The sequence below is a fragment of the Nelusetta ayraudi genome, unplaced genomic scaffold (assembly GCF_046127955.1).
Source record: "Nelusetta ayraudi isolate G7.1 ecotype Tasmania unplaced genomic scaffold, CSIRO-AGI_Nayr_v1 ptg000002l, whole genome shotgun sequence".
Classification (NCBI taxonomy): Eukaryota; Metazoa; Chordata; class Actinopteri; order Tetraodontiformes; family Monacanthidae; genus Nelusetta; species Nelusetta ayraudi.
In genome coordinates this window covers 6,595,204-6,618,884 of record NW_027466052.1, presented here as the reverse complement: position 1 = coordinate 6,618,884, position 23,681 = coordinate 6,595,204, and the positions used below count along the sequence as shown (strand labels likewise).

Sequence of the window (23,681 nt, the reverse complement as noted above, 5' to 3'; positions counted from 1 at the left end):
CAAACTTTTTGTTGTTTCAGCCAGATAGAAACTAAATGTTGCTTTTTGTTGCTTTTAGTGCTAGAAAAATATAAAATAAAAGAATTGATATTTCCTCCCTGTCTGGCAGCCCTTTCAGTTGTTGGATTATTTTGGGAGTCCTTCTCCTGTTTGATGTTTAATGTCTTACTGAATCATTTTAATCTAAATGGACATTTAGTCTGAATACCTCGTTATCTTAACAGGAATCAAGACAGTCTTTACCAAGAATTAACTTCACAAATTTGAATCTTTATTGGTTTTGGTTTAACACAGACGTAATAGATTTTTTTTTTTTTTGCACTTGCTCTATTCCCTGTCTCATTAACCTTTGATTGCCTTTTGATAAACACTTCCAACATTATTCCCTGTGCTTGCACACCAAAAGGCTTCAGCCCACATTTCATCAGAGCCGCAGTGTGAATTGCTCACGGCTGATTAGGCCACTGATGGCTACGCGCTTCACCGAAGACGGCGATCATGCAGAGGATGGCCGAGAGAAACAGGAAGTGCTTTGATTATACTGGAATTACATCCTTCTGTTTAAGTTTTTTTTTTATCATCATTATTATCATTATTATTATTATCATCATTAATTATTAATTATCAAGGTCGAGTTTGTATTATTATTAATTCTTTTATTTTCTTTACAATCAACAGAGAGACATCCAGAAGGTAATTTTAAAGCATATTGTATTCCAAATAAAGCACATTTTAATATTAATACGTCGTCGTATACGGAGAAGTCATAACCTCAGACATACTTCATGACAAGCCAACCAGCAATAACTAAACGTTTTTGCCCCAATAGACATTGTCCTTTGTTTCCACACGCATGTTGTTATCGTTGAAAGTAACGTATGAAAATATATGCGGCCCACATCAAGCAAACCGTTTACACGGCTGCTGCTTCTTGTTCATCAGATTACGAGTGGAGACAACGCAGCTCTATATATAGTCAAGCAATCTGGATATTCCATCGCAACTGATTAAACGGTTTAATTACGTCGGTCGAGCGGTGGAATTGACTTTCGCACCTTAAAGGCGCCGAGCGTAAGATTGAGTTGCATCTGATGACAAGAGGGCACAATGCAAACGTTTTTTAACGCTGATCTCTGCTTCCTAACGTCCCACTAGATCTCTTGCCTTTCATTTCAGGTGAAATCATGAAACTCTTGGTAGCAGGTCCACCTTCTGGGCTCCTGGAGATACATGATGCTGGTGCAATAAGACACTTGAACCCCCTCTTAATGCTTAAGAAAAATGAAAGTTGATTGTTTCAATGAATGTCCGCACAGGTAATGTAATGAACAGCGTTAGCGGATGAAAAATTGGTGGTGGGAGGGGTGGAGGGAATTGTGAGTCGCGCCAACGTGTGTGCAGCCCCTACGGACTCCATTCTAACGGCTCAAGCGATTCCTTCAGCTCTGTCAGACTCTCCCTGCGCTTGATTAACTTTGTGATCCATTAAGTGGCTTCATCCCCTCGGCGGGGAGAGGGCGCCCTCCACTCTACCCTCCGAGGATTAGGGGAATCCCTCAGACATCATCAAAGGGGCTCCAAGGTGAAGAGCGCAGTCTCGCCCTCCAGGAACTGGCAGGCGAGATAGCGGCTGTAACTCCGCCCAACCCAAGACCCTCCGGTGCGTTTGTTTCGTTGGAGCCACACGGCCGACCGGACCGTCCGCAGGTAAATAATTAATAGTTATTATCATCTGCTTGTTTTTCGTCAACCTTTTGAGCCCGACTTTGCTGGAGGAAGAAAAAAAAAAAGCTAAGAAGTTGTTACTTATGCAGCAACTTCCGAGTTAAAGATTTAGCTAAAGTGTGAATTTTCTTACCGAGTCAACGGCTCCTCCCGCCTTCAGCAGCCGCAGCTTAGAGTGTAAGAGGATTTTTTTCTCCCCCTCTCCATCTTTGCGCGCCGCTCGAGCCGCTGGAGAAGTTATCTCGCATGGCCTCGCAGCACACCTCCACTGTACCGCCTCACCATCGCGCTCGCATTGTGAACGTGGCTCCAAGATACGGAAACTGCCACTACCCAATGGTTATTTTTTGGTTTATTTCACGGGAGCTCCAGGGAAAACTTTATTTGAACGTAGATTTCCGGTCGCTCTGCTCTACTTGCTTCACACAGGTGGAATGGAAGTGAGTCGTTTTGTTCGGGAGCAGAATGACAGACTGTGCGCTACCCGTCTTGTCTGCATTATGTCATTCTTGCCCATGCGTTCGCATACAATGCCTTGCATTGCAGGTAAGCAAACAGAGCATAAGCGGGCCATTCTGTGGCTGTTCACCGTCCAAGAACGTTGTGAAAGGAAACAGCCGTCATGGAATTTATCAGCTCTTTTACACCGCGTAGCCTTTGTTGATGTCAGAACAGCTATTAAAGATAAGTGTTTGCGTGCATGCGTGCATATCGATGCGACAACCCAGGCGTTGTTGATGCATCGGTTTTGAGAATAACACAGCTGTTGTCCTTACAAATCAGCCAGAAGGACGAGCACCGTCTCGTCAATTACGTGAACGAGACAATTACTTCCCTTCTTCGGAGCTGAGGGTGTTATTTTTACCACGATCGCCTCGCATTTCATCTCCAGCGCGAGCCTTGGAAACCAGCGGCCGCCATTTGAAGAAAGCCGAGCTTTATGTTACAGTCCAACTTTGAATTTTGGCCCTCTGCAACACCGAGGACTTCCAGTCCGAACTCACAGCGCTCGGCTCGTGTCGCCTTGTGCCTGAGAATTGTGCTGCCAGGGCCGCAACTTCCATTTTAACTTTCTCCTCAGCAAGGTGTGAATGTGGCATGAAATGAGGTACGGAAGCAGGGCCAATTGATATTTAATTAATGTTTGGCCTGACTGGAGGGCGCAGGCTCATCTGCCGCATGTCTCATCCAATATGCATGATTTACAAGCGGGCTCCTTGCCACAGCAAACTTTCCACGCAATGAGGAGCATGAATGTGAAGCGGCGTGCGCTGCCAGCACACAGAGGATGTAAGTCTTCTTGCAGAAATTCTGCGTGCACTGTGCCAACACGCGCTATATTTTATGCATAAGACCAAAAGCTTTAAAAAAAAAAAAAAAGAAAGAAATCTCAAAGTGCCTCAAGATTTTATTTTTCTACATTTCTTACTTCTTTTTTTTTTGCAATTTGGAAAGCAAAATATATCAGCTTTGTATGTTTGAGCACCTTTGATGCTATTAAAGGCACTTTATACATCCAGTCATCCATCTTCAATCACTGTTTATCCTATTCCTAAAAACAAGTGCACAAAAATAAGCTCCTTATATAAAAGTCAGATTTTATGGACCCCCAGTTTGCAGGTTTTATTTTGTTTTTTTCTTCTAGTCTTTTCTTTCTGTGTCATTCCAAGACATCAGTGACTGGTGAGAGCAGAGGCAGAACACAGACGTATGTATTTTGTAAATGAAATCTGCCACTTGTTAAATTCAGGATGGAAAGATACGAATGTGTGACATGATACTTGTTCTTCAGGCTCCCACGTTTAGTTTAGTTCAGTCATTCATTCAACATTTATTTAAACCCAACATTTCCAGTTTTTCAGCATCAAATGTCAGACTAAGAACTCCTCGATCAAAATGCATCGACAAAACCAGGCATTAATGTCTCCCCACATATTTGTTGGTGCTTTTTAGCTTCTATTTGCCCAGAGTCGACTAAGAGGTGTTGGCTGTCAGGATATCAAACGTCGCCGCCAACCTAGTGCTAAAACGCAGATGCCGCAAAATCAACAGACACAGGAATCTCCAGGATTCACGATTATTGCTTCATTAATTCACTCAAGCAAAGTCACCCAATCACATGTGCGGTGAAGTGGGACCATGCGGCTGAACATGAGAGAGAGTATTAGTTAAATCAGAGAGCGGAGCTTTCGCCCAGGGGTCCCTGAAAGGTTAAACCACTGGTTACCCACCAGGAGACATAAATATTCAATACAGGCTAAAGATCAATGCCGCCAATTTAGGTCTGAGGCGGCGACTGAAGACACGCAACAATAAAGTGGACGGAGCACAGCTGAACTCGCATGGCTGAACTCGCAAGTCTGAAGCGGGGTGTAAATAAATTAAAGTAAAACAAAACAAAAAAAAAGCTTGCGGGGTTCGGTGGAAAACACTTCAAACGGAGATTCCTGTCGCTTGGAAGCGGCAACAAACCCGGCCGGTTAATTAATTATGGAATAGCCTGCTGACGGAAACCAGAGAACCTAAATCTGCCGCCGCCTCGCAGTCACAATCATGTCTGCCTGCCAATATCCCAGCAGGCCTCGGTGACAGGTCCGCGGATGGCGAGTGTGATAATGGATGGTTCTAACGGTGGAGCCCCGACCGCACATTAAGAATCAGGTCGATTCGCAGTATTGCACGCAGGAAGTGCTGCCAGCAATCAATGCCAGGATAATGTGCGAAAAAGGAGTAAGCTGAACGTCAGCGCCGCTGATCAATAGCTCCTCATCTCCAGCAGCCACATCTCCACAAAATAGGACACTTAATATTGTGCATTTGGATAATTACCACGCCCAATTAAGGCCGAGGTGACACCGCTGATGGACGGATGGCTGGATGGACGGCATCGGCCTGCCAGTGCTAATGTTGACGCACACGCGCACACGCGCGCGCACGCCACGCTCTGATCGACAGCGAGAAGATGGATCTTGATGTCCGCAAACTGTGGGACGGCAGCAAAAACCTGCAGGAGTCGGATAATCCTCTCCTCGCCTCGCCGGCACCAGAGATAATGGATGTCCATCCGCTCAGATTCTGCTCAAACAGGAAATGCGCCGTTCCAAAGGGAGCAGGACGCCGCCGCCGCCTTGCAGGCTTGACACCGTTTTTCCTTTTCTGTTTTCTTGAAAGACAAATAATAAGAATGTATTGAACGTATTTTTTTATTTTTAGAAGAACATTTTGCAGGTTTAAGTGGCAAAGCAACATTTTTTTTTTAACATTTTTCAAGTGTCATGTTCTAAAAAATAAAAAGTTGAGTATAGGGTTTTGTTTTTTCTTTCTTTTTCTGGTAAAATCCTCCCACAAACCCTGCAGTCTAGCGTGGTGTGTATCTCACACTCTCAATTAAGTTTTGTTCTTTCCCTTGTTTTTTGCCAAACTTTGAAACATGACGTAAGCCATTACTGGGGCGATGGGTTGCATGACTCCGGTCCTCTCATCCTCTTTTGGCATCAGAGACTCACACACACAGTATCAGGACCAAAGAGACGGAAGGTCAGCGCAGATTATCTTGTAGTCTGGGGCAGTGACATCTCAATCTCGTTCCCTTTCAATCCGACTGAATCCATCTTGACCCCCCCCCCCCTCCCAACCCCCCCTGCTTCACTGCCGCTAATGTCGACATATTTAATTTTCATGCACGAGGCACCCACTGGCCGGCACAGCCAGACACATGCAGCTCGCTCTGAGCCCTGAGCTCCACTGCGGGGTCCTTTTTCCCCAATGCAAGCAGCGCAGTGAAGCAGCAACCCACACGTCACGTCTGGCCAATAATCCTCAGAGGGACGGGAAAGATTCCGGGCTGGTGAAAAGATTCAAATCGGCCTCAACGGCGGCGTCCGCGTAAACATCCAGCTGCGCAAAAAGCAGGCGAAGAAAACTGCGATCAAATGCACAGACCGTGAAAAAATAAACACACAAATAAATGTCAGCCATCCATGGTGCCGCGGAAGCTGCAACTCTGTCGACGGCAGAGCGCAGAAGGAGAGCCACAGGAAATAGGAAAACAGCAGCAGGCCGTCGCCAAACAAACCCTTGGAGAGGCCCATTAGGGTGGCGGTGGCTAATTACCATTTCATCGCCACTGTAATGATGATTTTTAGCATCTTGGTAATCTGGCTCCCGGCTGTTTACTCTCAAGCCGAATGTAATAATTGGATTAGATGCATGATGTGATGAGGATTTCCGTGAGACAAGCACGAGTCCGATGCCGCCTCGTTACCCGCCGAGTTCGTTGCGACTTGAACTCCTGAACTGTGGTTCGCACACGACTAAAGACACACGGCCAAAAATGTTCCGGTAAAGACGAGGGTGCTCCGATTTATTCAGTCTGTTTTCGACATTTATTCACTCTATTTTTGGCGTAAACACTGGAGATGTTAAGCAAGTAGTGGCTGAAAATAATATCCATTTAGAGGGAAAATGAAATAACATCTTTTTTCAGCACAGGTTTTTTTTAAGAAAAAAAATTCTCTGATCTTTATTAAAATACAGCCTCTTGAAAAACATGTTGTTAAATGCAAATGTGTCCGTTCCCCCCCTCCCCCCCCTCTCTGCTTCTCAGTTGGAGCAGTTGCAAAGTGGGATCTATGAAAGTGCTGCCAACAGGTTCCAACCAGCAAAGGACAGTAAGTTCTAATGGCAGCGCATAAAACTAAACAAATCAGCCATTCAACTCCGATGAAGTCAAATCAGCTGTTTTATTCCTGGCCCGGTGTCAATAATTTCCCCTCCCATCAAACAGAAGCACCTCGTGCAAACTTTCTTTTTTTGCCACCACAAGATCCATTTTCATCGAGCTCGACAGTGTGAAGGATGAGATCATCATTTTCATTCACTCGTTGCTGCAAGAGACATTAAGAGAGTCACAAAAACGGCGCAGCTCTAATTTGGGCTTTTAAACGCTGAAGTTAATGAAGAGGCAATAAAACTCCTAATTAAATTTTTTTTCCAGCTTTTGATTTATGAATATAGACAGAAATGCAGTCACATTTGATTTAGACATTACTTAACGATGCCAGAATCTTTGAAACGCTCCGTGTTCTGAGTTCACATAGGAGGATCTTCAGTGAAAAAAAAAAAAAAAAAATCACAACCGAGTAAGACTTAAACTACAGTAGCTCTGAAGTTCAAAAGACAACAACAAATCACAAAATACAGCAACATTGACTTTTACTGGAAAGGGGAGACGTGATCAATGCTGATTGGATGAAGGCAAAGTTAGCCCCAACATTTGCCCTTGCTAATGTCGCTCAAGCAATGAAATGACGTGAAAGCAGCAGGATGAAGAGAATGGAGGGAAACTTTTTTTTTTCCTACGGTGGCTTGACACGGTGGTGTGTATACTCTAACCCTGGTCAAAGGGCAACAGCAGGGGGAAAAGACAGCAGTGTGTTTTTTGAATAGAAAAAAAAAATGTATTTCTAACGTAGAACACGAGGAGTTCTGGCGGAGGAATAGCAGACCCTGGGCGAAACTCATGGGAGAGATATAGCCGCTAAAAAATAACTCCACAACTTCAACTTCTCACTTTCTCGTCACAACTTTTTCTTCTTCTTGTTTTTTGTTTTTTTTCGAGCAGCCGCACACTCAATCACAGTGTGCAAGTGTGGAGGTCCACTGTATAAACAGCAGGAAGGTAAACAACGCTGTTAACGGGACCGCAACAATGAAATTCAGGCTTCCGACAGCTCACAGTTCAGCCTCAGCCTCGGGCTCTCTTCCATCCCAACCTGATATTTGTCAGAGCGTCTGGCTTTTATCTCCGACTGACCAGTCACTGATGAGTAAATGCTCATCGTTCTTTGCCGGCAAACAAACCGCAGACCATTACCAAAAGAGAAAAAGAATCCTGCACCGGCGACCCTGTCTGTGGGTTTTCGATGCATATAAAAGCCCTGAGAGCATTTTTTATTATCATTGCTCTTTTTGTTTGTGTGGCTCGGCCAGAGGTCGACGCAGCTGGATTAACAATGCTCCCGCCGCGCCTGGGAAATAAACATCGGCTTGCTCCCTAAAACGTCTTACGCGTCCTCAATTGGTAGGCATAGCCTCAACCTCTTTAATGTTTACCGACGAGGCGATTTGGTGCCCCTTGTTTCTTTTTTTGTTGTTGTTGTGATTTTTCATGCATGACAATCCAGCGGAAAGAATCCGAAATTTGGCCTCAAACAAGAAAGTTCTGAGAGTGGGGATGCACAGAAAGCCAGTTGCAACGCTCGCTTTAATAGAAAACCAGAACTCCTCCACCAGGTTATTTCCTCCTGGATCTGCTGGTTCACCCTGGGACCTTTGTGGGACCAACCTTTGCAGGTGCAGGTGACAACGTGATGCATCGCCGCGTTTGCAAGCCACAACCGCCCTGATCAGCGATCGATCAGGATGGCTGCCTCGCCAGCGCAAAACTGCACCACAGCGCGATGATCAATGTTGCCCACGTGGAGATGGAGGTGGTTTAAAATTTTTACCACTGATCAGCTGAAGTTCCACACGTTGGAACACGTTCCTCCAACCGAACGCGGAGAGATACAGAAGCTTCGCCAAACATTAAGCACAAGAATTACATTTCAGCTGGCGGATAGATGGACAAATTTCCCAAGAGCACGTGACTCATTGTGCGGATTTAATTCAGGGAGTGAGTCTTTCATCAGACAGCAGGGAGCGCCGCAACAATTACACAATGAACAGCGAAGGAGCCCAGTGGGAAATGTTGAAGTACCCTGTGTTGTGGTTTCTCACATTTTCAACTACATCAGAACACGTTTCAGTCAGTTGTGCCGATGTGCAGTTGTATCATCGTAGTTTGGATCATATTTTACTCGTGACTCTAAGTTAAGCTTGAGTGACTTTTGGTCAGATCCAAGGTTGGAAGACAGCTCCAGTAATATATTCACTTTTGCTGCAACTTTGCAAATGTCAGATGGGTCAATAATGTGGCCCAGTCAGGACAGAGCCAGAACCCATTTGGACACTTGCTAAAAGCAGTGCGGACCATCAACCGGATTTGAGAAGGAATCTGATTTGAATCAGATTCGCGTGCAGTCTGAACGCAGCCTAGGATGATTTGGGGTTGATACAGAAGAAAAGATCACCTCTGAGAGGTTTGCTTTCTGTTGCAGGTGTGTGTGACGGGATGGAGCTGAGATGCGGGTTGGACAACGAGCCCTCTGCCTCCATCAAGGTCACGCTATCGCGGTATTACTGAAATAAATTCAATCTCCCTGACAGACGAGGGCATCTGACCGGCTCCCGCCCTCGTTAGGCACAGTGCCGTGACACCCCCACTCCAGATTAACCACGGCTCACCGACATCGCTACAGGCAGTTCTGGTCCGCCCGTGCACGGCACGGGCTGAATTTGAAAAGCGCCCATAAACAAGACGTATCTGTATTCCAGCGACTGCAACTCCAGACGGGGCAGAATGGATCACAGCCATAAATCATCAATTAGCACAGAGGTGCAAAATGGTATCAACCAGGTGTGTAATCCTGTGATTCCTGGCTGCTGTTTGTCATTGTTGAAACAGTGCTGCACGGAAGATATATGCAAAGAAAAACATCACTGTTTTTGAGCAAGATTGAAAAAAAATCAAAACTAAATATTACTTGGTTTGATAATTAAAAAATGTAACTGAACAGATCACCTTTGCAATTTGCACAGTTCAATTCATCTTTTGTTTTACAAAAAAATGTCTCTAAAAAAAATGTTGCTGGGAGCCCATTTAGCCATTTTTTTGTGTGTGGGTGAGTTTACATGATGTTTTCTGAGCACTGTGTGTTTGTGTGTGTGTGTGTGTGTGTGTGTGTCTCATGCCTCTAACGATAATGATTTGTGGGAAAAGAGTGTTTGAGAAACAGACACACTCTCGCAGTTGTGACATCCAATCACTCTAATGTGGAAAACTGGGATTTGCGGGTCTTGCGGAGCCGAGCGCAGCCCGCACAGAGACACAGATCACTGACACGCCTCGGCGCAGCGGTATCTGACTGATCCGATCATGTGGTCGCGGCTCTGTTGACACTTGGACGTCTTGTGTTCCGGTTGGTTATCGCTGTCACACGCTCCGCCGTCAGCTGCTCAGGAAGTCAGAGCGCGATCTGCTGGTGTTGATGTTTGCCGCTTTCTGTGGTTGCTGCACAGACGTCGATAAATTCACTGGCGGCCGAATGCAAATGCTCCCAACTTCTCACACAAGCTGCAAACTGATCATCTGACTGAAGCTCAAATTGTCAAGTACAACTTAATGGCAAAAGTCAAAGTTTTGTTGTTGGTGTTGTTGTGTTTTTATTATCCTATAAGTCCCTCCATCTGCTCCGAGATGTGCGAACGGATCACTAATGAGGCACAACTGAGGAGGTATCCATCCAACCCACACTGCAGCTGGAGCGCTTCATTTCATTTCTGGATTCCCTCTCAGCCGCGCTGTGAACCTCTAGACGAGAGCGTGTTGGCTCAATCCTAAACGTCCATTACTGATTTCAGCTGCGATGAAAGCAGGGAAAACGTGTTGCAAGACGCCCCTGAGGAAGATGAAAGAAAGTGTTTGTAAGCCCTCTAAAAGGCCCCCAAAAGTGAGGATGCTGGTTTTGTGAGAACAGGGGAGCATCTTCACAATGAATGAGAACAAAGAGCAGCATTAGAAATGTGTTTTCGCTTGACTCCCGACTGGCCTTGGCAAGAGTTTTGTCAAACACTCTGCGGTACATCAGCATCAGACTCCGGCGAGAAGCTGCGAGCTGTTGCCATCTGGATCACTGGGCAGAACAAAAAAAAAAAAAAAAATGTGGCCTGCTTTCAGTTGACTGTTGACAGGAGGTTCCCATTTTTTCAAATTATCTATTTAAAAACTCTTTCTGTTGGATCCTTTCTACATGGATGGTTTTCTAAATGTTTCATTGTTTTTAGGGAGTGATAAGGCTTGATATTGATTATTCAGTGCGCCATTAAAGATTAAATCCTGGTGGGAAAAACAGCCATGAAGAACAAGTTAGCTCCCACTAGAAAACTCCTTTCTTCTTTCTAGATGAATACACAAAATACAATCTGACTGAGGAAGCATGTGGCATGCCAGGTTAAAAACAAAACCAAAAAAGAAGATATTCAAATGGAGCAGTGGGCAGGGTTTGGAAATAATGACTTCAGCGGGAAGCGCAGCAGACAGAAAACACGTGGGTTTTGCCAGTAGAAATGGTTCCCGTCCCTCAGAGCAGCTGTTTGTACAAGAGGAGGGGGAAAAAAGCGGCTGGTCTGCACTGATAAAGGCGTGTCCTTCGACCTTCAGAGGAAGACGTGCAGGCAGGTTCTCGGCTCCGCGCCTCAGCTGGAGACACTAAAGGGCGTCTCGTGCATTGGAATGAGATGCAGAGGCCACGTGGAAAAGGCTCCCAGTTTGAAAGAAGGATGGAACAAACAAAAAAAATACGTGGAGAGAGAAGACACATCAGCAGACACACATCAATCAGAAGTCAGTCTCTCCGCAGCTGCAGAAGCTGACAGACGGCTGCAGCTGTGATCGGCCTGGACGGAAGCGGCAGGCAGAACGAGGCAGGAGTGTGGGAAAGAGGAACTGGAAGTGGAGTCAGGGAATCAGGATTATCCTCAAAGTCAACAGCTGATGAGTTAGGTGGCGCTGTTGAACAACAGCATTGCAAAAACGTTGGAGGCAGCAAAATGAATTCAGGTGTCATTTTATGGGTTGGACAGCCAGGTCAGAGTCAAAGGAGCCAAGTCAAATGAGCCGAATCACATGAGCCGAGTCAAATGAGCCAAATCACATGAGCCGAGTCAAATGAGCCGAGTCAAATGAGCCGAATCACATGAGCCGAGTCAAAGGAGCTGAATCAAGGAGCCAAGTCAAATGAGCCAAATCACATGAGCCGAGTCAAATGAGCCAAATCACATGAGCCGAATCAAAGGAGCCAAGTCAAATGAGGCGAGTCAAAGGAGCTGACTCAAATGAGTCAAGGCAAAAGATCTGAGTCAAAGTAGCCAAGTCAAATAAACACAGTCAAAGGAGCCGAATCTAAGGAGCCAAGTAAAACAAGCCGAATCACATGAACCGAGTCAAAGGAGCCGAATCACATGAACCGAGTCAAAGCAGGAAAGTCAAAGGAGCTGAGTCGGGACTTGCTCACGGTTACGGAAAAATGGCAGAAAACAGAAAAATAACAGCTGAGGTTGCAGCTGTTGTTGGCGACAAGGAAGAAAATGAGTCTTTAGTGTTAAAAACCAAACAACTCCGCATCAGTATGACAGACACGGTGCGTGCACGCACAGGTGTTTTGCGAAACGTGTCCTTGTTCCTTTTTGCCAGTGATGTTACAAGAGGTTTTCTTTAGTCCCACTTAACGCCACTCAGAGCTGCAAAAGATACACATTTTCCTCATGGCCGCACTCCAGTTTTGTTTTGCTTTGTTTGTGTTTCTGAACTGAACGGAAACTTCCAGCATCCTGATGGACTCGAGAGACAATGACTGTGACACTGCAGCGGCATGACATATTCCCTGAGAGTTCAGTCTTCGGCGGCGCTTTCATGACAAGGTCGAGTGACACTGCGGAATAAAGAGAGACTTCTCAGAAGTTCATAGTTGGAAGTGGAAAACCGATTCGTGCAATGAAAGAAGGCCGAGCTAAAAGTAGCAAAGTGCTCCAAACAGTGATCAGTATACAAAACACTTAAGCAACCGGTCTCTAAAAATGAGTGAAATTAGCTTCAATTGATCTGCATGTCCAAAAGCCAAGGTAGCCTCCTTTTTTGTCACCGATTAATTACTGCACACACAATTAAAAATCTGCAACACACAAAGGTGGAAGCTGGAGTTTTGAGAAAGCAGAGCCGAATCGGAGCGGACGGTAAACTTTAACATCAACAAACTCGCCTTCTTCACCCGAGACCTGACAAACGCCGTGACCCCCCCGCCCTCCCGCCACCTCCCTCCTCCGCCTTGATATGTCGGCCTCTTCGATTATTTCCGTCCATTATCACCGCAGGTCAACGCAGTGCGGCGATGGGAGGTGACACCTGTGGGACGACCCGCGGCTTCCGACGCCTCACCTAATGTGCACCTTTTCCAGGGTGTGTGTCCCGCGCACGCTTGACTACAGGCGCATGCATATTGTAGGGGTGGAGGCAGAAGCTGCGGGGATACAGTGGATGTTTTCATTTTATTTTCTGCCTGGCAGGGCAGGGAGACAGGAAGCCGGGATGATGGAGGAGCAGCGAGCGCGGCTCCGCTGATGCACATCTGAAGTTGACCTCTGAAGTCTGGGGGTGAGCGAAATTTTCTGAGGACATGAAGAGGAAGGAAGGGGGTCATGTGCCTGTCATGTGTCACAGTGCTGCAGTGTGTGTGCGTGCGTGCGTGCGTTTGTGTGGGTCATGCAAAGTCCAGCGGGATGCCACTCACTCTCGCAGTTGGAGACACTGCTGCAGCTGCTGCTGTGCTGGAGAGGCGGCTGTCACTGCCAGTATCAGTTTGGGGTTTGTTTGTCTTTCTAAGGAAGGTATGATTTCAATAACATTACACTGTGTGCACAATCTGTCTCTCTGTGATGAATTAGCGACTTGCAATCAGCCTTGCACACCAGCAATATTTTTAAAGGGATTTTTTTTTTTTTACCGTCCATCTATTCCAACTCCTTTACAGCAGGTAGTGATAATGCCCGCTAATGCAAGCTAGCACCTGCCAGTTGCCAGCAAAGACGAAGATCTGCAAAATGTGTTTTAACAACAACCAATTAATCAACTTTTATTTATAGTTCACTAAATCGTAGTTTCAAAGCGAAAGCAGTCAATCCATCTGTAGCAACGAGAGGAAAAAAACAGACTTCCGTTTCGAGGGCCCATTTGGAGCGTCCTTCGGACTTTAAGGAATTGGGACACGCCTTCGTGCAAGCGCTATGACACAACTTCCTTTCAAATGCATGCTTCGAAGGATGCAGACCCTGAATTGAGACACAGCCAGGGTTTATGACGACGAGGGCGAGGAGGCGGGACTTCCGCTGGACGGACTGCGTGCACTGCCGCGGGCCGATCGTTAAGCACTTCACGCGGCGACACGCCGCTACCCTTTTTCGCGCTTCATTAACCCTGATCCGACGTCCTTCCACGTGCGAGCCGCCGCTCATTAAGCCGGACCATTAAATCAAGAACGCCGAGAGAAAACGGTCGGAAAAACGGGAGTGTGCTGTTTAAGATAATGACGAGCTAATGTGGTTGGAAAAACGTCATCAACCCCTCTCTCGCTCTCTCGCTCTCTCTCCTCCCTACTCTCTCACACACCTGGAGGGTAAATGATGAAAGCAATGAGACATTGACCTTTTTTTTTTTTTTCTTTTCCCACTAAATGCTGTTATGTTTACCGTGGCAAATAAAAAAGCAATTTCACTTCATTTGAATTTATTTTGGGGTATTTTTTTTTTCGTCATGGAGGGCAATAATGTTCAAAGTGGTCGCACGCGGCCTGTATTTGATTCCCAGCAGAGTCCAATCTGAGCTGTGACCATATGTTAATATGCAGCAGATAGTCATCTGCTGTGCGCTTTCATCTGCCTGCTTTGAGGCTTACTTATGAGTAATAATAAATAAATAAATTAAAAAATACTAATCACCTACGTAGACAACTATAAATTCTCTTTTTTTTTTCATTATAACTATTGTTTGTTTGTTTTCTCTCTACACTTCAACGAGGGAAGAAAAAAAAAGGTGCTGGATTATTTGAGAAATATTTTGGTAATACGCCTTGTCTGAGCCCCAATCTGGTTTATTTAACCTACGAGCAACAATCCTCTTTGGCTTATTTCAATGATCAAAGGCTCCAACTAATGTGGTTTGACAGACGGTGGCAGTAAGGTGATATGTGTTTGAATAATAGATGTGGATAGATAATAGGTGTTTCAAAATGTGAAACCCTATCAGGACTCAGCAGCTGCGCAGTTGTCTTTGCTCTCTCTCTCTTTTTTCCTTGGCCTATACAAGCATCCACTCGATGAAAGGGTGCAACAACGCCAATGAGTTGCTCAAATCAACCGTTTCCCAAAGATTTCAAAGCAGGCAGAGATGACTAAAGGTGCATGACTATCCACAACCAGTTAGATAAGGCGGCAGCAGACGGGGGAGGTGTTTTGTGATGAGTCACGGGAGGCTGATTGCATAAACTAATCCCACAGCGAAGCTCAAACCTCCAACAATCTGTGCAGGAGTGGGAGGACTGTGGGGTTAATGTGTTGTTTAAGATGCTTTGCTATCTGGGACATGTCAAGGTAACCTACATGAAAAACGGCATCCGCACACACAATTTTCATAGAGACAATGTTCCCCAAAGGACACGGAGCCTGGGATGAATTCACGAGCCCACAACCATATGTTCGCTACAGAGGCGTAGTATGAAGAAAGGAAGATGTCTTTTGTTTTTTGCATGGGCACTCTTCTGGCCATTTTGACATGTATGAAATTCATTTTGATGGTCTTCTTCCAAAAATCAACAAGGTTTACAACTGTCAAGAATGCATAAAAGAGATCAACATTCACCATTATTGCAATCAGATAAATCAAAGAAATGTATTGCAGACACAAACAAATAAATCAAATGAATGCAGAAAAGTCAAGATCTTCATGTAGACCTGGATATTTAGTGGCCTGCAATTTAAAAATCTAAAATGTTTCTCTCTGGTTCAGCTGTCTTACCCTAAACCCCTTTTCTTAAGGACAGTGAGATTTGGTCAATACCACAAGCCCGCAGTGTACAACGGTTACTGTTGTGATGTTCCATATCGTGTCTTGCTATTGGATAGTTTAAGCTTCCTGTGCGAACTGCATATTTGTGTTCAGCCTGTCTGTCTTGTGAACAACGTTGAGTTCCTCCTACATAGAAGACCTTGCACACTGAACATTCCAATCTATAAATGAGAAATATGGTTTTGCAGTTAATGAAATGGTTAATGATGAATTGCTTCTGAGATACAAAATCCTGAAAGGTTTTGGTTTGCATTACAGTGGTGCGGTGATTACACTGATGGCATGTATACAATCCCTTGGGACTGGTGCCCGACCACGTTAGTTGGCAATCTGGTTTAATGTAGCCGTGGACTAGTTTGTCATGTGGAGTAGGACAGCTTCTAAAGCTGACAGGAGGAGGTTCAGGGAAGATCTGGCTTAAAAGATCGTCGCTCTCAATGATTCCGCCAATTCTCTCTTATGATTTTCTTCATTTGTTCAGCCTCTGTACTGCGCATAGTGACAAATACTGGTCTGTCTTTTGACCTCTCTGTGTATTTCGCTGTAGTGAGGCTTTTTGGAGAGGAGTGTATTTATAACCCCGTTCGTGACAGCATCTCTTTAGAATTACTTTCAGAAACCTCATCTCGATCACAGATTCGTCTGGCTCTTTGGAACTGTCCATAAGGTACATTCTCTTTGAACCAATTTAAAAACTTTTGGCATGAATAGCATAGAACAGTGTCCCTGTCTGTTGGCTTCCTATAAAAACAAGTATGTAAAAAAAAAAAACCTTGAACATCTTTAGTGATGGTAAGATGCAGAAAATTGATAGACTCTGCAATAAATTCCAAAGACAACTTACTGTTAGAACTAATGCTGTTCAAAAAATTGTGGGATTCTTTTAACCCAGACCAAAGTAGGAAAATATCATCGACATATCGACCCCAAGGTTTGTTTGGTCAAAGGCTCCTCTCACTCAGCTTGAAGAGGCTGTTCTGGCCATCTGAGCACTTTAGCGGGGAAGCTAAAGTGCTTTGATCCTCGGCTCGACTTTTTATGTCGGCGGTCGAGCAAAATCAGAACGGCCCGTTTCAGCGACGCGACACGGAAACACTGACCCTGACACTTGACCCTGTTTGTCTGTGTTGTGTGATTGTGTGTGGCCAAAGATGTAACCTTATTTATGTCATTTTCTGAAGAAATTGTCGTCAAACTCCCTGTTCACCAACTGAAAGTCTCTCAACGACAGTACGGGTGGGACAAAAACAAAAATCTTTTCCTTTCTCAGAGCTGTTCAAAGTGTGTCATCAATGAGGGAGAAACATTGAAACCAAGTCCTAATTAAGACTCAATTCTCGTTATAACATCATTTGGGTTCCACCACCCCACCACCCCCAACATGGCAGATGGCTTCTTTTTCTGGCGCCCTCTCGCTCGCAGCCACCTCATCTGTCTGCAGATGACAGCAGCCATTTTGCTAATGCACTCATGACTGCTTTGAGCCTCGCACGCCGTCCTTGACGCTCACCTCCGCCGTCTCCCGCCCGCGCCCAAAGGACGTTGCTTTTTTTTTTTTTTTTTTTTGTGCCGTACATGAGCATTTTCCAATTTTTTCCCCCAATCCCTGACGCGAAACATCTCGACTCGACCGCCCAGTTTGCCTGCCGAGCAATCTGGATGCGTTACGGTAAAGCGCTCGTGGGTCTCCTTTCTCTCTCTCTCTCTCTCTCTCCCACCAGCCCACCACCACGTGGCCTTTTTCACAAGTCCCGTCCCCTCCTGCTGCAATTATTCTCCCTCCATTTACATCCACCCAGCTACATTTTTCCACTCCAAATGGGTTCTGGGTGACATTTCTGCACAGTGGATTCTCTTGTCATTGGCTTTAATGGCTAGTGTGTGGATGACGTGACTGATGGCGGCCCCGCTCGTGACCCTCCATCCGCCGTCATGTTTATCGCAGTGTAACGGCCGACTGCGGCTCCGGCTGATGCTCTCTCGGAGCGGCAGCCATCATCGGACGGCAGCTTTTAGTGCCGCTCGTCCGCCGAGTGCGCCTCGATCGGAGTCTCTCAGAGTGCTGTTGACCTTCAAGGACAGGTCTTCCCCAAGGACACCTCAAGTGCTGCGACACTGCCACTTGGGTTCGGGGGGGCTACCTGCGACCCGAGCGAGGCGCTCAGCGATCCGGCCATTTGATACCTTCACAATCCTGCAGACTGAATACAATGAAGATTTGGCTCTTCGTGTTCCAATGCTTTTATGTCTCGGAAGTTGCCGAAGAGCTCCCACATTCATCATCACAGGGTAAGCTTCTCAGACCTGAACCCCTGCATATGTGCATCCAGACGTGATCTGATTGCGAGACAGTTTTGTTTTTTTGTTGGCACAAGTCACTTTCTGCAAAAAAAACAACAAAAAACTAAACAAAATAAACCAAATCACAACTTGCTAACTGACCTTGGTGATGTATATAAGGTCAGACCACTGAGGTAAGTAAAACTCAGTTACCATCAGGTTGCAGATAATATCTGCCACTATGCAAAACTAACAGGCTAAAGAAGTCGACGGATAATTTATGAGGCCGACTTCTTAAAAAAAATCAGTGCTTTTGTTTTTTATCTTCGGGTAAGAAGATAAAAAAACAGCTAGCAAAGCAGTGCCCTGATCAAACAACAATTTACATGACTTTTCTGCACTTGGTGGCACAAGAAAAAATTCAGAGGTTGTAGCTGTTTTGCTAACAGAGCGACCGACAGTGAGGTTTGTCAGGTGTCACAGGGTTTAAAAGGAACTAAAAAGCAATTTGCCGTAATACCATAATGGTGCCAGAACATATGGCGTCAAATTAGCTTGAGGCTCACCTCGCTCTGACGACTCCGCGACGGTCTCCATTCATTTCACTCTGGCTACCAAGATTTGGTGGAACTTGGCAGTAAAAAATGCAAAATTCCACCAAGTGACATCTCACTTTTTGGAGTGACAGTGTCCGTTTCCTGCCAGCTGATGCTTTGGGATTCCAACCACCCACCCACCCACCCCGCTGAGATGTGCTCCCCTGTAGACACACGTGTCCCCTCAGCTTCAGGACTCTGATGTTTGATGGGAGTTTACACACTGACAACACTCTCAGCGCGGAGAAAATTCCCTAGTGGGTCTCTCTCACAATCAATATTGTCCAACTCGGGCTTCGGCCAGCGACGGCGGGAGTTTGTCGTTTGTAGCAGGATGTTGTGTGTCTCAATTCATAGTGAAGGTCCTTTGTGTGTGTGTGTGTGTGTGTGTGTGTGTGTGTGTGTGTGTGTGTCTTAATTTAGAAGAAGGGATTCTGTGTTCTTTTATGCAAAACATGTATTTTATATATTTTTGTGTTTTATAAAACACTGTTTTTACCAATTCTGCTTTTCCGGGCAGGCGAAGTGAAATACAAAAATAAAACCACAAATATTTTTTGAGATATTTAGCAGTTATTTTGTTTCATGAGAGCCGAACACCTCACATCTTACTTGGACTAAGTTCTTCTTCAACAGCCAGTCGGCTTTGCCCGTCACCATGCAGCTGGATTGCAGCAGGTATATATTTTAGTGAGGGTGAGTGACGGGCGGCGGACGGGTGCCCACTTTGAAAGGCTTAACATTCAAAAGCTTATAAGAGCTGCGGCAGGAAATCAGGTCGATCCCATTATTAGCGGCAGGGAGGAGGGCAGGAAGTCACAGCAGGTGACTCCACTTGACGGCACATGGCAGAGACAAAGGCAGGAGATCTGCGGGCGAACAGAGACGGCCGGCAGGAGCGCATAGCAGGGCCACCGGTGACGGCTCCATTACTGTACGCGTCAGACTAAGTGGCCCTGATGCACTGTCGCTCCCTCCTCCTCTCTAGCTCCGACACTGTGAAATGCGTCAGTACTGGGAGGGGGTGAGCGAAGCAAAAGCTTTCAGCGCGACTCGATCTGGGCGTCAATTATCGCCTGATGCAGCGCAGCGGATGATTTCGGCGTCGGCGCTGAATTCAGCCTTTTGGCCCCTCAGCGAGGAAAAGCCGGCCGAGGGGCGGCTGATTGAAGAGGGGCGGCGGAGACCCTTCCTCCTCTTCACTTTGCTTACTCTGCCTGGGATCGATTCCAGCGCCTCCCGCTGACACTGGCCCTGACAGATGCCTCTCGGTGCAGCGAGCAGCCGCGGCGTCCGAAGCCTGAGTGAAGCTGCCCGTCGAGGGGGACGAAGCGCAAAAAAAAGAAAGAAAAAAAAAAATCCCTCTCAGTTGTTTCTCTGTTGCAGGTTTCTGCTGACAGGTCACACAAATCCTGAACAGCAGCATGTGAGTGAAGAGGGGAAGAGGGAATAAGAGAGGGGAAAAAAAAAAAAGAGAACAACTACCACACCTCCCCAAGAGTGTCGGTGTTGCAACCAGCTGTGTGGGAAACAACAAGTTAGAGAGCATCAGTTACATCACCCAATATTTTAGAGAACTACGTGAACCGATAAAGGACTTTTTTTGTTGTTGTTAAAAATCGTGAAAAAATTCGTGAAAAAAAATCGTTAAAAAATTCGTGAAAATTCATTCAAGTGGTCTGATCTAAATAATTTAATTGTTTCTATTAAACAGAAGCAGAAGAAAAAACAGTGAAATTTCTCAACAATCCGTTCTATCCGATAGATAGATAGACAGATAAATATAGCTATAGATAGATAGATAGATAGATAGATAGATAGATAGACAGATGCCATATAATTAGGTGAAATCTCCGGCAAGCTTCGAATTCTTTGTTGGTATTTGAAACAAAAAAAAAACAGATTGCCACGTTTTTTCCCGCCACACAAGAAGTGACTCAGATGACGAAGCGCTCAAAGAACAAAACAATCTCATCTTGTCGCACACGGAGTTTCCTCACAACACTCTCATTCTGCTTAATGAAGATAATCCCTCTAATCAGACGCGTAATGTCGGCACTGAGCTTCCCGCCGTTCTGTCTCTTATCGTCCCCCCCGTCCATCGCAGCGTCCCACCGATAAACATCGAGCGGAGGCGGAGGAGGGATTATGGGTAATTGCTAAGAAAGGGAGAGAAAAAAAATCTAATTGAATCAGACTTTTGAGGAGCTGCCAATGAGACGGCGGCGCGCAGACCGACTCTTGAGGCGAGTCTCCGCTCAGACGTCCTTGAGAAACGAGGAGTCGTGACATCGTGTGTCTTTTTCAACACTTCCTCTCTGTCAAGTCGGGAGGAACGCCACGACAATCAGCTCAACGTTGCCCATGATTGCCGGCTTGGCAATCTTGTCGCTAATGACAGAGAGATGTTATTAGAACATATTTCAATTTTTACGCCCACCCCACCACTGCGCTGCAGTCAGGTTTGCTTTGGGTTTTGTTCAATGTGAATAGTATTTCGCCGTCTCGACAACAATGTTTCGGGGGGTTTCGTTTTTTTTGCACGCAGACGAGAATGAAAACTAACAACGTGCATTAATAGTGCATCAGCGCCGCTGTGCTTTAGCCTCTCGGTGGCCAATTTATCAAGTCGGGTGCAGCAGTGAGCCGCCGCAACTCTCTGCTGTATTTCCACAAATAAAAGTAATTACATTTTCAATCCCGGGATAAGGCTGCTGTCACAATTGCTCACAGCGGAGCGGAGGCAGATTTTCCTCTGCTTGTTTGTCTGTTCTGAAATGCGGCTTCGATTGCTGTTCACCCTGTGCCCGGATCAGACATTTAGCATATTGTATGTTTTGTTCCGACTGAATCATATTGAGGCTTGTTTTGTGTTGTTGTTTTTCCCCCCCCCACCCCTTTCTTTCTTTTGTTATGCTCATCTGGTGCCGCCGCGGTTCTTAACCGAGGAGATTGTCAGAGCAAACGTGGCAGAGCTGACCTTCGAGACTCAAGCAGCAAATCCTGCCAATTACGAAAAAGTACGTTTTACACACACACACACACACACACACACACACACACACACACACACACACACACACACACACACACACACACACACACACACGGCTTTGGCCCAAAACAGTTGCACTCATGTGTGTCTTCAGAAGGAAAACCACAATGCTCTTTACATGAGGTTTGAGTTTTATCCAGCGGTGTGACGACAGGATGCGCCACCTCGTTAAGATCAGAGCCTTTTTGTTTGCTGATTTCAAGCATAAACAAAACAAACGTCCTTCCTTTACTACAAGGTTCTTAAGTTATAACCATCATCATCATCATCGTCATCATTTAGCGAAGCGACTCTCCCTCATTTGAATTCTTGGGTTAAAGCCACTCTAATACTCAGCACCCCACAGTTGACATACAGAGTGTAGTGCTTTTGTTATGTTGGTTTCAAAGAACAAAACAAGTTGCTTGAAGGCGAGAGGCATTTTTTTTTTCTCTCGCATTTTCTCTTTCCGTTAAAGCACAACAAAGGATAATCCCCATCACTGACGTGTTTTTGCAAAGTTAGCACGCAGTGCGAGTGGCACCGACACACACCCAGCGATAGCTGGCAAAGAGCTACACACACACACAACTCAATTACGTATTGTGTGGGAGACGGTCAAAGCATGGATCTAAAGCCTTAATTGTCGTTCTAATTTGCTGCTTTAGAGCCGCCTGTCACTGCGAGTGCGAGGGGGGAAAAAGTCATTTTTTCCCCGCCATTTTAGATTCGCTGGTCTACAAGAGAAGCTGCTTGGGCTGCTGCAGGAGGGACAAAAATAAAGCATGAGCTCAAACCTCGTCGCTATTTCCAACAAAACCGACCAATTAAGCGAGAGGTGTGGGTGTGGAGTTGTCAGTTTTGGGAAACTAGCGAGGCGCTCTCGACGATGATTCACGAGTTCACAAGATTTTTCTCATCCCTTCTTCGCAAGAACGCAGACATCAACGATGCGTTTCCCGGCAACAATGGCCAACGACCCAACAATGTAACCACTGCGACCAACCAGGGAGAAACTGTTTTTTTTTTTAAGGGGCTCAACTATATACATTTCCAGTATTAAATTCAGTTTAGTGATCTACGTCCATAAACTCCTGGTTTGAGTTGCACAGGCCGAATAAAACCAACAAGTGTTTGTCTCACTCAGCCTGAAGAGGCTGTTCAGGCTCCTCCCCTCCCCTCCCATCTCTTCCCCACCTGCTCAAATCCGTGGCTCCCTTGTGATTGGCCAGTCGTGGGGAAGAGGGCAACTAGCTGATGTGCAGTGACACTTCGCCCACATACTTAAGAAAAAAAAAAAAAGTGCCCAGAGGCAAGACTATGATAAGCAGCTTGACTTGTGACATATTGAGTCAGTAAAATCTGAACGGCTCATTTCAGCTCGGCTATAAATGCACAAGGTAACATTTTTTCATGAAGCCATGTAATTTATAGCTGCAGAGACGCACGAAGGTATGGAACACAGTGAATAAACCTGTCACTGTCAAATATAGAGTTTTCTATCTTTCCCCTTTTGTATTCGTAGTTTTAAACATTTGTGCGTAAAAAATACGTCTGAATACACGTCCAATTTCTACGGCTAAAAACAAATTCTCGCGTGCGGGTTTGAGTCGGAACACTGTAATGTGACGACAATGAAATGTCGTCACTGGGGTCACAGAATCAATCAAACCTCGATTCAACCTTGCCATCGTCATCTTGCAGTATGCACAATGGATGGCTTACTGAAATATATGTTATTACAAAATGCTTTAGCCTCCGCTCGCTGATCAGGTTCGCTGCTGGTCTTATAAGCGAGAAAAGAGAAAAAAACAAAAACCCATGAGATTCCAGCACCGCGCTGCATCGACAGGCAGGCAGCGGTCCCACCACTCGGGTGGGCGTGGTCAGCACGAGAGGGAGGGTCAGCAGCGGTGGACATGCTTGACAGAGGTTGCAGCAGGCGGCGGGGTCATAAATAAGGCTCTGACAGGCTGATCTGGTAAAGGGCGGCTCCGGCGTAATAAGGTGATGAAGAATGTCAGAGCCCCCCCCCACCCCCCCCACAAACCCCTCCACCCCCGACTACAGCCGCAGCTAAGCAGCTTCTCGACGCCCCGAGCCAGTAAGGGCCCAGAGACGCAACTGTCAAGCACCAAAGGAAACATTTACACGGGGAAAACGGCGTGTTAGGATGACACCCGCCTTGCCCGCCCGCCCCCGTTCGCGCACTTCCTGCCTGTCGCCGTGAGGTAAAAAACGAGAGGGGTGATTAATCGGGTTGTTAGTA

The 23,681-nt window shown here is 45.9% G+C and overlaps 1 protein-coding gene across 1 annotated transcript in view; it reads right to left on the bottom strand.

Moving 5' to 3' along the window:
- gpc5a (glypican 5a) overlaps positions 1–23,681 on the bottom strand; it is a 101,624-nt gene that overhangs the window by 13,581 nt on the left and 64,362 nt on the right. The window lies entirely within an intron of this gene.